The 15,582-nt window shown below is 37.1% G+C and overlaps 1 protein-coding gene and 1 pseudogene across 1 annotated transcript in view; one reads left to right on the top strand and one right to left on the bottom strand.

The window, feature by feature from the left end:
* The window catches only part of LOC123616698 (protein Mdm4-like), a 44,902-nt pseudogene extending 40,660 nt beyond the window's left edge, over nucleotides 1-4,242 (bottom strand).
* Nucleotides 1-15,582, top strand: part of RAI2 (retinoic acid induced 2) — a 301,266-nt gene that overhangs the window by 219,105 nt on the left and 66,579 nt on the right. The window lies entirely within an intron of this gene.

Genomic DNA, 15,582 nt, shown 5'->3' with positions numbered 1-15,582 from the left:
AGTGTCACACATTGCATTTGTCTTCAGGGAAGAAAAGAAAGAAGCAAATTTCAATGTGATCTTAGTATAAACCATTTTTAAACATTAAAAATTCCCCCTTCGAGATGCACTCTTAGGGTGGGGCAAATTTGGATCTCTTTTGAGTCAAGACTATAAACAGAAAATTCCTCACTCCTGGGTTGAAGGCTACCATGGATCAACTTACTGCTTGAAAATCTGCAGATTCTCCCATCAAATTGGCACAGATTCTGAGCACACTTGAAGATTTCCATGTTGTCACTTTTTAGGAAAACTTGAATAATGGAAGACCAAAGCTCAGATCCATTTGTTTGCCTCTGTCTTCTTTTCCAAAAGGAAGGCTGGCCCAAGCTTCTTACCAAAATTTAATCCCCCGAGAAGCACTTCTTTCCTCACCTCAGTTTGGAAAGAACACTATATAAAATAGACTTTTAAACAACTTAAATAAATTCACAAGCTCTTACATGTACTTTCTGTGTTCATCTCTTCACCTTCCCTGCTCTACACCATGGAATATCCTGCAAACAGATTAAATAGTCCTAAAATACGGTTTCTACCATGTCACGTCACCACTCAAAACACATTCAATTAATCCCAGTCACCTGCAGGATGAATTCCAAAATCTTCAGATAGACCTTTACATTCCTTTCTCCCACTCTTCTTTTACACAATCCCTTCACTTCAGAGTCCTCCTAAACATGACTTCCACTTTCCCAACCTTATTCCTCTTAATATGTCCTCATCTCAACCCTTGACAGCCCTCTCCCATCTACATATCTGAAATCCTTCAGAGCAGCGGTTCTCACAGTGGTCTTCAGACCAGCAGCATCAGCCCCACCTGGAAACTTGTTAGAAATGCAAAGGCTCAGATCCCACCACAGACCTACTGAATCTGAGTCTTTGTGGTTGGAGACTTGCAGTCTTATTGAACAGTCCAGTGGTTCTGGTGTACACTCAAGTTTGAGAATACTTTTCAGCTCAGATCTCAACTCTTCCTGGATGCTTCCCTGATCACTGTATCTTTGATCTAAGCTCCTGAGATGTTTCCATGTTCGTCCACTTCATTTGGCAGTCACCATGTGCAGCCTTGTGTAAGGTTAACAGCCTTTTCAGAAAGCCAAGGATGACTTCCATCCCTTCCTCTCTTCCACGCTCTTCCTGCCCTTCTTTCCTTTCTAATATACCACAGGCCCTAGCACAGACACTCAGTCGGCAGTTGTTGAGTGACTGAAGTTAGGTGGGTGAGCAGAGTTCGTATGTTTCGGTAGTAGCTTTTTAGCTTTGATGTCTGCAAGAAAGACATATCCTTCCAAAACCTGTCGTTTGGTTCTCCTGGCATAAACAGAATACTAGGACAACTGTCTCATGGCTCTGACTCTTCTAGCACTTCTTGAAGCTTGGTATTCTGTAGACACTATAAATGATTGATATAGACCATTGTTGTGTCAACTACCAATGACTAAAGCAAGTCCCAGAAAACTCTTGATTTAGCAAAGTTTGCTGGCCCAGTTCTGGCTAATTAGACAAAAGGTCCATAAATGGTGAATCAGAAAGGTCAATCTGATCAACTACTGGGACCATGTAGCTCTCACCTACCCCTGCCCTACTCCCTGGGAAAGTGACCCTTCTCAACATGGAGGGCATCACTCTGAGCATCATGAGAACATCTGCCAGGTCCTTTGGTAGAGTGAGGCCCCAACCCTTTCAATACCATCTCCTTTTATAATTTGCTTCCCTTCCTGCTCACCATGAACCCTGCTTTCTGACATTTTCATCTACAAGACAACCTGCTTTTAAATGCCATGATACCCAAAGAGAAGTTAACCAAGCAAGCTCCGAGGAATCTTGTGAGAACAGAGGGAGAGAGAGTCCTTTGTAAGACATTTCTGGACAAACAGTAAAGGTGGGATTATGATTTTTGTTCTATGACTCTACTATGGGCTGAGGTATTTCAACAGAATTTGTGGTTAGGGCTCATAAACCATTCTGAGATTCCAGCCCCACTTAGAGGAGTGAGCTCTAAAACTTTTTTGACCCAGGCAACTGTATCAATAAAAATATTTTGTGCATGAATGGCCAATACAGATATATTTGTTTCTAAATTATATCTGTGTACTCCTGCTCTAATGTATTATGTACATGATAAGTCCCACACCCAATGATACACTTTGAAAGGATGAAGAAAAGATAAAATGAATAATATTTTTAAAGTCTTTCCAATTGTGATAGCTTCCTACTATAATTTTCTAAAAGGTCAAGAAATTATACACAGTCACAGAAAGGTTTGTTGCAGTAGCAGACATTGTCAGTGTCCAGCCGAGATCCCCTTGGCCCTGTTGGTCATTTGCAGAAGTTTCCTGTAAGAGCAACAGCTTCTTATGTCTCTCTTCATGAAAGCATTCTCTCACTGTTAAAGTGTGGTCAGTATGCACGGGGGAGACTGGAAGTGTCAGGGACCTAAACAGCCCAGGGATGATCCTTAACCAATGAGGATAAGAGTCAGTGGATAAATACCCCAACTTCCTTGAACCTCGGAGGAGGGACAATTTTTTTCCGAGTCCCCCAGAAGGTCCTCAGCAGGACAGAGTCCCGGGTGCTCAAAGTAGTAATCCACTCATCAGCATACGCTTTATTGGCTTTCCTGCCTTTGTGTGTCACTTCCCCATGCCCTCACTGTGCTTCCTCCAATCACCTCCCAAATAAGATACTTGCATCTAAATCCTGGTCTTGAAGTCTGCTTTGGGGGGACTCCAAATGAAGATAATTGTTAATAACATATTTTAAGTGATTTTTAAGTGTAAGTTACTTGACAATTTCTATTTTAAAGTACTCTGATTAGATGTCCTCATTTTATATAATGTGCTGAGCTACTACTAGGGTGAGAGAATTGGCAGTGCTGCCAATTTTTCTTATACTTTTGTGAGCTTGTGATAATGGTAGTATCTTGATCTATGGTTTCTTTACAGGGATTTTTTTAAGTTACTTGCCAATTTTGAAAGAGTTATTAATTAAAACTGGGTAACATAATTTGTAATGCCACCTAACCAGGAACATGTAAACTGTAATACTTTGTAATACGCTGAAAGGAGCGATCACATGAGGACTCCATTGTCAACTATTCCCAGGGTGGTACATGCACTCCTTCCTCAGGACACCTTGTAAAACGTGAAACATATGACCCTCTCATACAGACCACTAGTGGCAATCTATATATTAAATAGTAGTAAAACTGAATCTATCTATTCATTCTAACATTTGTTCCCTACATCCCAATGTATTATCTCATTCCTGGGGTATGATGACCCCATTTTGGAGACTACTGCTCTAGAGACTCTTAAGGCCATGTCTAAACAGCCAAAGCCAAATGGAGGATTGAGGCCAATGAAAAAATACACTCTCTAACAGAGAATCACCACTCGGGGCAAAGTAGGTATAGTAGGTGGGCAGTATTTCTCTGACTTGATGTCCATGAGTCCTTGAGTTCTTGAGTGCTGTGTCTGAAGGAAGAAAGAGGAGTTAGAGTCATGAAGTGTGCAGGTAGAGAAGGGTGGAGAAATTGGAAATGAGGATAAGAGAGCAGAAGGCAGGGTTTTGGTTCTTGCCTGGTTTGACAGAATGGTTTTTGAGGCTCAATGGAGAAAGATATTATTGAGGTCCAACATGGAAGGAGCCATTTTATGAGACGCTTTGATGAGACTGAACACAAGCATCTTTTTTCTGGGGCTCAGGAGACAAAGAATACCACACAGTGGAGAAGAGAGGTGTTCTCTGGACTGCTACTGCATCATGGACCATTTAGGGAGCATGGCAAGAGAGCACACTTGGTGGGGAAGTTGGACTTACCAGCAGCAGCAGCAGCAGCAGCAGCAGCACTAGGAAGAGACCCTCACTCCAGCTTTGAGCCGGTGAAACTGACACGGGGAAGCCACGGCCAGAGAGAAGCAAGATGTTTTCATAGTGGATGAGTGGGTCCTGCGACTGCCACAGTGTTTCATGTGAAATCCCTCCAGGGACATCCAGGACTACTTGATCGAAAGGGGGCTTTTCTAGAAAGCTGTCTGTTTGGGCTGCTGTAACAAAAATGCCAGGCACTGGGTGGCTTGTGAACAATAGAAATGTATTTCTTACAGTGCTGAAGGCTGAGAAGTACAAGATCAGGATGCCAACCTGGTCAGGTTCTAGTGAAGGCCCACTTTTAGGTTGCAGACTGCTGACTTCTTGCATTGTCCTCACGTGGTGGACGGGTTCAGGGAGCTCTCTGGGGGTCTCTTTTATAAAGCACTAGTCCCAGTCGTGAAGGCTCTGCCTTCATGGCCTAATCACCTCCCGAAAGCTCCACCTCCTAATACCATCAGCTTGGGGGTTAGGATTTCAACATAGAAATTTTGAGGAGGACACAAATATTCAGACCACAGCACTGATGACTCTGAATTAGCAGGTGGAGTTAAGAGCCAGGAAGTTTGGATTAATTTAACCTCATTCATATCCCCCAGGAGACATTTGGTTCACAGTAATAACTTGGGTCTTTTTACTGTCAAAGAAGTAAATGAGTATTTCACTTCAAATAATCATTTCTCCACTTTGCTTTGGCACTGTACAGCCAGCAGCCCCATGGCAGAGAAAATAACAATGACTTTTTACGTGTTCACTTCACACGGGGGCAGTATTTGGTGCAGGGGAATACTGTGAAGCATCAGTTGATGATATGATATTGAAGAACAAATGGAGAGGAGAACCAATAATATTACTGCTTCTTCTAAGCAGGTTTCCAAGAGCAGACTTGCTTCCCGCTGCTCTGAGTTGCAGAATTATAGATGTTAGAACTTGCCCTATGAATGAGTATATCACTCCTCTTGGTGAATCATTTGTACATCGTATGAGTGGTATCTTGTGGCTGTGACCCTTAGATTCCTCCAGTTGAGTAATAATTTGTACTATTGGGTGAATTTTTGCACTTGTAGTTTACAAACTTGATCATTCTTACCCAACTCCTTGTCATCTCACCTCCTCATAGAGTCATGATTTAAATAGCTCAGTTGTGAGACTGAGGTCTCAAATTACCAAAGTACTGTAACTTTTCCCACAAATACTACAAGACTTGTAAGAGGAAGCTAAGACCCCCAAAACCAGTGGTACCTCATATAGAAGTGTCAGCTAACTGCAAGATGAACACTTTTGAAAGCTTGGTTCACTTTTTTGGGATGCTGGGAAGCCATTTAATGTGCTGGAAGAAATTTGGGGATGAGTGAGATGGCATCCCAACATTTTGAAAGTTAAGAGATTTTTCCAAAGATACCTTAATCTATTTCCAGTGAGTACTTTCCCATGGCTCAATATAACAAATAGTCATTGCCCAATCACACTTGCTAAAATACATAAAATACATGTGTGTATATATATATATATATATACACACACACATATATATATATGATTTTATGTTACATATATGTATGCTTGAATCTTTCATTAGATTTCTAAAAGTTGACCCTGAAAAAGGAAGAAATATAGATACCATTATATAGAGAGATCTAATGAAAGACTCAAAAACATTTAATCAGGAGGTGGTCAGCTTTTATCTGAAATCCTGTATATACCATTGGGACAAAGGCTTAGTTTATATGGAAGTGACAGTGGGCAAATGAAACTCAGAAATGTGACATTTTAGAAGTTGTCATGGATAAATTCTAGAAGTCAGAAGCTTAAAGAAAGATAAGATGCAGTTTCACAAACTTATCCAAATGCCAATTATAATTTAATACTCTCTCTCTAGGAGTAAGTACTCCATTGGTGGTAATCATTATCTTGAAATGAATTCATGAACATTAATTAAGCCACCTCCAAGCAGGATAATTAAGAGACAGTTAATAAAAGACATTTAATACTAGTTATATTTTGTGAACAGTTGTCTCTATTGAAACTTTTTGTTCATTTGCCAGATAGGTAAAAGGTACTTGACTGTAGTGGTATATTTTCTGGCAGAGGTTGTGTTTGGAGTTGGAAAGCGGCACCCTGGGAAACAGTGTGCTGTTACCATGGTCTTGGAATGTCATAATCCTGAATTCTGCAACCATCCTGCAGCCAAATGCCAAAGCAATTTTGGGCAAGCAACCTAATGCTTCAGCTCCCCTGGTTTCTAATCCCATCATAAAACAAATATAATAATAATCTCTCTCTGCTTCTTAACACTCTTTCCACCCTTGGCTTCAATGTCCTCTTCAAAATCTTTCTAATCTCTCCTTTTACTTTGCTCATTCTCAGTAGCAAAGGTAGTATATTTGATACCTGGAGCAGATCATTTTTTGAAGTGCCCTTTATTTCTATGCCAAAATTATTTTTAGTATCAATCATATAACAATCATAATAATATTTTTCTTCAATTATTCTTTAGTTTTAAAATAAACAATTAAAAAGAAATTTTGGTCTGTACAAGATGACTTCGACCCATTTCTCCCTGATTCCCCCTGCTAAGTATAACTATAAACACTGGAAAGAACTTAAGAGGCAAACAAAGGAGCGCTCTGAAATGTGGGAAAAGGAACTGGTTTGGATCCGAAGAGGAACAACACAGCCACAGGATGTCTTACATCCCCACCTCCCCTCAACAGAAGAAAGCAACCCACGCCTAGCATTTCCATAACCCCAACCTAGCAACACAGGGTAGCCCAGGTAGGCTCATTACTCTACCAGATGAAATAGTATGTTCTCTGATAACACCAGCTGAATTTGACAGCACTGGTAAACTGGATGGATAAGGAGCCCCTCTAAAAACAAGCAGCTAAAGGAAGTGCTTGCCTCTCTTGCCAGACCTAAGACTAGCCTGCCTTACTGAGAGACACCAAGTGGCAGGTTGACACTGGCAAGAGAGATTCTGCCACACACAACAAGCTGCCTGACCCAGGAAACACTCTTCATCCCTGCGGGCCCCCAGACTCCCTTCCTCCACCTAGAGACATCAGATGGCCCTGCCTGGAGCAACCCCTTTCAGGCAACACCATCAGGGAACAGTGGGAGCCTTCTCAGCAGCGCCAGATAAACCAAGAACACCAAAAAATACTGCAAAGACTCTGAAAAATAAGCTATTGTTCAAACCACACTCCACAAAAGTAGGCCAGGACCTGCATGCTAAACCTAAACAAGTGACTCCTGCTAAAATAAAAGATTTAAGTAGGACCTAGAGTCTCACAAAATAATAGTAAAAATGTCCAGGATACTAATGAAAACCACCCATCATATCAAGAGTCAGAAAAATCAAAATGTGAATGAAAAAAAAGACAACCAACTGATGCCAAAACAGAGATGAATGAGATGTTGGAATTATCTGACAAGGAGTTTAAAGTATCCATAACAACAACAGCAACAACAAAACTTCAACAAGCAATAACAAATTCTCTTGAAACAAATGAAAAAATAGAAAATCTCAGCAAAGAAATACAAGTTATGGAAAAGAATGAAGTGGAAATCTTCTAACTGAAAAATATACCAAAAATTTTAAACTTCCTTGATGGGCTCAATAGAAGAGTAAATATGCCAGCAGTTAGAATCAATGAACTTGAGGACAGATTAATAAAATTTATTCATCTAAAAAAGACAGAAAATAGATTGGAAAAAATGAATGGACTCTTGGGGGCCTATGGAACAATAAGAAAAGATCCAACATTCATATCATTGGAGTCCCAGAAGAGGAGAAAGAGAATGAGGCTGAAAGACTCATTTGAAGTAATGATGTAAAAACACCCCAAATTTGGCAGAAGAAAGCGCAAAGATACAAGAATCTGAGCAAACTCCAAACAGGATAAATTCAAAGAAATTCATATTGACACACTGTAGTTAAACCTCTCAAAGCTGAAGGCAGAGATATAATCTTGAAAGCAGCTGGAGATAAAATGATGTTGACCTATCAGGAAACACCAATTCAGATGACAGTGGATTTCTCATCTGAAACCATGGAAGATAGAAGGAAGTGGTACAATATATTTCAACTTCTGAAAGGAAAGAACTGCCAACCCAGAATATCCTTTAGCTGAGAAGGGGAATCAAGACATTCTAAGATGAAAAACATTAAGAGAATTAGTTGCTTCCAGACCTACTTTTAAATATTGGCTAAAAGATGTTCTTCAAGCAGAAAGGAAGTTATAAAAGAAGGAATCTTCAGGCATCAAGAAGGAAAAGTTAATTTTGTATCCTGCAACTTTACTGAATTTTTATTAGTTCTAACGGTTTTTTGCTGGGGTCTTTTAGGATTTTCTACACATAGGATCATGTCCTCTGCAAACAGTTACACTTCTTTTTTTTTTTTTTTCCAATGTAGATGCCTTTTATTTCTTTTGCTTGCCTAATTTCTCTGGCTAAGATTTCCAGTACTGTGTTGAATAGAAGTAGCGAGAGTGGGCATCCTTTTCTTGTTCCTGATGTTACAGGAAAAGATTTTACCTTTTAATCCTTGAGTATGCTGTTAGCTATGGGCTTGTCATATATGGCCTTTGTCATGTTAAGATAAATTCCTTCTATACCTAATTTGTTGAGAGTTTTTATCATGAAAGGATGTTTAATTTTATCAAGTGCCTCTTCTGTATATATATTTAGATGATGTGATTTTTATCCTTCATTCTGTTAATGTGATGTATATTACAATTATTGATTTGTGTGTGTTCAACTATCTTGCATCCCAGGGATAATCTCCAGTTGATCACGGTGTATGATCCTTTTAACGTGCTGTCGAATTTGGTTGCTATTTTGTTGAGGACTTTTGCATCTCTGTTTATCAAGGATATTGGCCTGTGTGATTTTCTTTTCTTGTAGTGTGCTTGTCTGGCTATGGCAGCATAGTAATGCTGGCATAATAAAATGAGTTTGGAAGTGTTCCTTCCTCCTCAACTTTTTGGAAGAGTTTGAGAAGGATTGACATTAAATCTTCTCTAAATGGTTGATAGACTTCACCAGTGAAGCCATCTGGTCCTGGGATTTTCTTTGTTGAGAGGTTTTTTTTTTATTACTGATTCAAACACTTTAATCATTATTGGTCTGCTCAGATTTTCTGTTCATGATTCAGTCTCGGTAGGCGGTATGATTCCAGGAATTTATTAATTTTTCTGGGCTATCCAGTTCATTGGCACATTATTTTTCATAATATTCTCTTAAGACCCTTTTTATTTCTGTGATATCAGTTGTAACGTCTCCTCTTCCATTTATAGTTTTATTTATTTGAGTCTTCTCTTTTTTTCTTAGCCTAGATAAAGGTTTGTCGGTTTTGTTTATCTTCACCAAAAAACCCTCTTAGTTTTATTTTTATCTTTTTATTTTTCTAGTCTTTATTTCATTTATTTCTGCTCTCATCTTTATTATTTACTTCCTTGAACAACAGAAAGAGCACATGGGTGAATACAAGAGACTATCCTTCTCCTAATTTTATAAATTATATTTTACAATCAAAACAAAAGTTATAACACCATCTAATACTCAAGACAATGATATTTGAAAGCAATGAGAATAAAGGGACTTAAATGGAAGGAAGATTTCCACACTTTACTTGAAGTGGCAAAATGTTGATATGCTAGAATATGATCCATTGCATATTTATGTTGTAATATTCAGAGCAACCACTAAGAAAGCTGTACAAAGAGATACATTCAAAAACAGTATAAATAACGCAAGGTGAATTTCTTAAAAAAAACTGTTCAAGTAATCCACAGGAAGGCAAGAAAAGAAAAAAAGAGGAAACAATCAAAAAACAAATAATAAAATGGCAGACTTAAGCTCTAACATATAAATAATTATCTTAAATGTAAATGGTCTGGATACACCAATAAAAAGGCAGAGATTGGTTAAGTGAATTAAAAAACATGACCCAACTATATGTAGTTTATTGGAAAAAGAACCTCACTTCAAATTAAGCGACACACCCCTAAATAATCCATGTGTCAAAGAGGATGTCTCCAGTGATGTAACTACATGGAAACAAATTAAAATGAAAACACAACATAAGAAAATATGTGAGATGCAGCTAAAACAGTGAGAAATTTATAGCAGAAAAGAGGAAAGATCTCAAATCAATAACCTAAGTTCCTATCTCAAGAAACTAGAAAAAGAAGAGTAAAATAAACTGAAAGCAAGAAGAAGAAAGGAAATAATAAAAAGCAGAAATAAATAAAATTGAAAATAGGAAAATAATAGTAAAAATTAATAAAGTGCCGATTCATAAAAAAATAATATTGATAAAGTTCTAGTACAGCTATTAAAAATAAAAATAGAGAAGAAAAAAGCACCAATATCAGAAAGTAAACAGAGCTATCACTACAGATCTTATTAGGCATTAAAAGGGTAAGGAAATACTACAAACAATTTACACTAATACATTTAACAGTTTAGGAAAAATGGACCAATTCCTGTAAAGCCAGAAGGTACCAAAACTCAACCAAAATGAAATAGATAATCTGAAGCATCCTGTGACCACTACAGAAATTAAGTTTGCGATTTTAAAATTCTCCAAAATAGAATTCTCTAGGCCGAATTTCATAGGAGAATTCTACCAAACATTTAAAGAAAAATTAACATCAATTATACAAAATCTCTTTCAGAGAATAGAAAAGGAGGAAAATTTTCCAACTTATTTATGAGGCAAATGTTACCCTGATACTAAAACTGGACAACTAGTATAATAAAAGAAAACTACGTACCAATATTGTTCATGAACTTAGACACAAAAATCATTAGCACAGTATTAGCATGTGGAATCTAATAATGTATAAAGAAAATATAATTAAGTGGAATTTATTCCAGATATGCAAGGCTAGTTCAATATTTAAAAAGTGTATCAATGCTGATCTTCGACAAAGAAACAAAGGCAATACAATGGAATAAAGATGGTCTCTTCAACAATTGGTGCTGGAACAACTGAACATCACATGTAAAAAAAAAAGCTAGACACAGACCTTATACCTTTCAGAAAAATTAACTTAAAATGGATCTTTGACCTAAATATAAAATGCAAAACTATAAAACTCCCAGAAGCTAACAAAGGACAAAACCTAGATATCCTTGGGAATAGCAGTGACTTTTTAGATAAAACACCAAAGGCACAATCCATGAAAGATAGAACTGGTAAGCTGGACTTCACTAGAACTTAAAAGTTCTGCTTTGCGAAAGACAATGTCAAGAGAATTAGAAGACAAGCCACAGCCTGGGAGAAAAGATCTGCAAGAGATACATCTGATAAAGGACTTTTACCCAACATATACAAAGAACCCTTAAAGTTCAACCATAAGAAAACAGACCAATTAAAAAATTGACCAAAACCCTTAACAGACACCTCAGCAAAGAGATACAGATGGCAAGGAAGCATATGAAAAGATCCTCCACATCGTATGTCATAAGGGAAACTCTCATTCACTGCTACTGGCAATGCAACATGGTATAGCTGCTTTGGAAGATAGTTTGATGGTTTCTTACAAAATTAAACATACTCTTCCCATAGGACCCAGCAATCCCACTCTTTGGTATTTACCGAAAAGAGCTCAAAACTTACATCCACACAAAAACCTGCATATGGATGTTTATAGCAGCTTTATAAATAATTGCCAAAACTTTCAGGCAACCAAGATGCTCTTCAGTAGTTGAACAGATAAACTGTGGTACATCCAAACAATGGACTATTACTCAGCACTATATGGAATATTATTCAGCACTAAAAAGGAGTGACCTATACAGGCCATGAAAAGACATGGAGGAAACTTAAATGCATATTACTTGAGTGAAAGAAGCCACTCTGAAAGGCTAAATACTGTATGATTCCAACTATATGACATTTTGGAAAAGGCAAAAAAAAAAAATCAGTGGTTACCAAGAGTTGGGGGTCAAAGGAGAGATGAACAGGTGGAGCACAGGGGATTTTTAGGGCAGTGAGATACTCTGTATGATATTATAATGATGGATACACGTCCTTATACATTAGTCAAAATTCATAGAAAGTACAACACCAAGAGTGAAATCTAAGGTAAATCACAGGCTTTGGGTGATTATGATATGTCAATGTAGGTTCTTCATTTATAACAAGTATACCAGTCTGCTGAGTGATGTTACTAATGCAGAGGCTATGCATGTGTGGGGGCAGGAGGTATATGGAAAATACCTCTTAATTTTGCTGTGAACCTAAAACTGCTCCAAAAAAAAGTTTTTAAAAAAATAAATCAATGAAATTTATCATATCAACTGAGTAAAGAAGAAAAACCAAATAATCAATATTAATTGATGCAGAAAATACATTTGACAAAACTTAACACTCATTCATGATACAAATTCAGCTTTGTTCTTTCTCAAGATTGCTTTGGCTATTTGGGGTCTTTTGTGGTTGGATACAAATTTCAGGATTGTTTATTCTTTTTCTGTGGAAAATGCCATTGGAATTTTGATGGGGATTGCACTGAATCTGTAGATCACTTTAGGTAATATGGACATTTTAACAATATTAATTCTTCCAATCCAAGAGCATGAGATATCTTTACATTTATTTGTGTCTTCTTCAGTTTCTTTTCACAGTTGTCTTACAGTTTTCCATATACAGATCGTTCACCTCCTTGATTAAACTTATTCCAAAGCACTTTATTCTTTTTGATGCTATTGTGACTGGGATTGTTTCCTTTTCTTTTTCAGATAGTTTGTTGTTAGTGAATAGAAACACAACTGATTTTTGTACATTGACTTTGTATCTTGCAACTCTATTGAATTTGTTTATTAGTTCTAACAGTTTTTTTGGTGTGGTCTTTAGGGTTTCCTATATATAAGATCATGTCATTGCAAAGACAACTTAATTTTTTCATTTTGGATTTGGATGGCTTTTGTTTCTTTTTCTTGTCTAACTGCTCTAGCTAGGACTTCCAGTACTATGTTGAATAGAAGTAGTGGGAGTGGGCACCCTTGTGTTCCTAATCTTAGAGGAAACACTTTTAGCTTTTCAGTGTTCTGTATGATACTGTGGACTCATCATATATGGCCTTAATTACATTGAGCTACATTCCTTCTATACCTAATTTATTGAGAGATTTTATTATGAAAAGATGTTGAATTTTGTCAAATGCTTTTCTACATCTATTGATATGGTCATGTGGTTTTTATCCTTCATCCTGTTAATGTGGTGTATCATGTTTATTGATTTGGTATGTTGGACCATCTTTGCATCCCAGAAATAAACAGAACTACAGAAGACCCCAAATAGCCAAAGGAATCTTTAGCAAGAAGAACAAAGCTGGAGACATTACACTTCTTGATTTCAAACTATACTTCAAAGCTACAGTAGTCAAAACAGTATGGTACTGGCATAAAAACAGACACATAGACCACTGGAACATAATAGAGAGCTCAGAAACAAACCTACACACATATGATCAACTAATCTTTGGCCAGGGCTACAAGAATGCACAATGGGGAAAGGATAATCTTTTCAATAAATAAAATGATGCTAAAAAAACTGGATATTCACGTGTATGAATGAAGTTGGGTCCTTTTCTTACACCATACACAAAAATTAACTCAAAACAGATTAAAGACTTAAATGTAAAACCTGAAACTGTAAAACTCCTAGAATAAAACACAAAAAAAAAGCTCCTTGACAGTGGTCTTGGCAATGACTTTGTGAATATGACATCAAAAGTACAAGCAACAAAAGCAAAAATAAACAAGCAGGATGACATCAAACTAAAAAGCTTCTAGACAGCAAAGGAAGTAACACAACGAAAAGGCAACCTGTCGAATGGAAGAAAATATTTGCAAACCATATATCTGAGGTATGTAATACAAGAAGTTAATATCCAGAATATATCAGGAACTCATACAACTCAATAGCAAAAAAATCACAAACAACCTGATTTTAAAACTGACAAAGGACATGAATAGACATTTTTCCAAGAGGTACAGATAACCAACATGTTTATGAAAAGGTGCTCAACAACACTAATCAGAGAAATGCATATCTAAACCACAATGTGTTATCGCCTCACAACTGTTAAGACAGATATTATAAAAAAGACAAGAGATAATAAATAGAGGCAAGGGTATGGAGAAAAGGAAACCCTTGGGAATGTAAATTGATGCAGCCATTATGGAAAACATTACGAAGGGTCCTTAAAAAATTAAAAATAGAACTACCATATGATCCAGCAATCCCACTTCTGGGGTTTGTTGCTATTATGGCATACATTTATTTTGTATTAAATAAAAGACACATATACACAAATAAGATGCAAATATTATAACTTAATTAATGAGTGAGAGCAATAAACTAAAAATCACCTTAGGTATATAAGTAGAAAGGACACAAAGAAAAATGGCCCATCTTCCTAGTAATCAGAGAAATATAGTTTAAAACAAAATGAGACAAATCTTTTGGCCTAGGCTAGTAAGTACTCATAAGGCAAGTACTTTCGAAGCTCGTATTTGGAGTTGTAAGTGGAAAATCCTTTATCAGTTTGGCAATATATAAATGTTTCTGTGTCTTCCCCAGAAATATTACAGCTGTGTATTTATTCTGAGAACTATTAATGCGAAACATTGACATACACAAAGATACTAATTATAGAGTTCTTTACAACAGCAGAATTTGGAAATAGCCTACACATCCAACAGTAGGGCAAAAGCTAAGTATATGGTGATGAATCCATTTAATAAAATTGTTTATTGAACTACTGAAAATGTTTATTGTGATTATGTAATATTATTAGAATGCATGGGAAATGCTTATTACTTGAAGATATTTAGAGACAAAAGCAGGACTAAAATCACATGTAATATTTCACTTGAGTAATGCTATCAAAAGAAAAACTTAGAGGGAATATACAAATTTGAGTGGTTATGATTGAATGGTTATACTGAAGATAGAATAGCCTTTATACTTTAATTTGTAATGAATGCTATAATGAAAAATCATTTTTAAAAGAATGAATTAAATGTATTTGGCAGTATTTCTACATTACACAAATATTTTATTTTTTAAAGGTCACTTCTGTTTGCAAATAAAATGTTTTTGTTTTTCAAAAAAAACAAAAACAACCACTATAAATCTCTAACGAAGACCCATCTAACAGGAGTGAAAGAGCTAATCCGGAATGGTGATAGTCTGCAAGTTATGCAAATACCCTTGTCAAGTTTGGGGGCAGTCTTTTTAAGGCAGGACATTAGTGAGTGAAAAACCAACTCTGTCCTATGCAGACAGCAATGTGGACCTCAGAGACTAATGGGGACTCTGGTGAGTGGGGTCAGGTGGTGAGGCTATAATTCCAACGGAAGGCATGAGAGCTATGCAGAGAAACAGACCCAGAGGCCTAATCATAGGGCTGGATCCAATGTGGGGGAGGGTCATGGAGAGGACCGCCTGGTGAATGCTGTGAACTGGTGAATGTGGCTGAGTAGTGCATCAGGGACACTGGGAGAAGCCAGCTTCATCTCAGACTCACACATTGGTGGTCTGGCTCAGAAATTAAGCAGGAATAATCCTGGGGGCAAAGGGTGTCAGATATTCACCTGATATCTGATACCTGAGGGGCCGAGGTAAGCAGGGGCTGACGGCAAGAAATC

Source organism: Camelus bactrianus, chromosome X, assembly GCF_048773025.1.
Source record: "Camelus bactrianus isolate YW-2024 breed Bactrian camel chromosome X, ASM4877302v1, whole genome shotgun sequence".
Lineage (NCBI taxonomy): Eukaryota > Metazoa > Chordata > Mammalia > Artiodactyla > Camelidae > Camelus > Camelus bactrianus.
The sequence above is the reverse complement of the archived record's forward strand: the minus strand, read 5'-3'. Positions and strand labels throughout refer to the sequence as shown.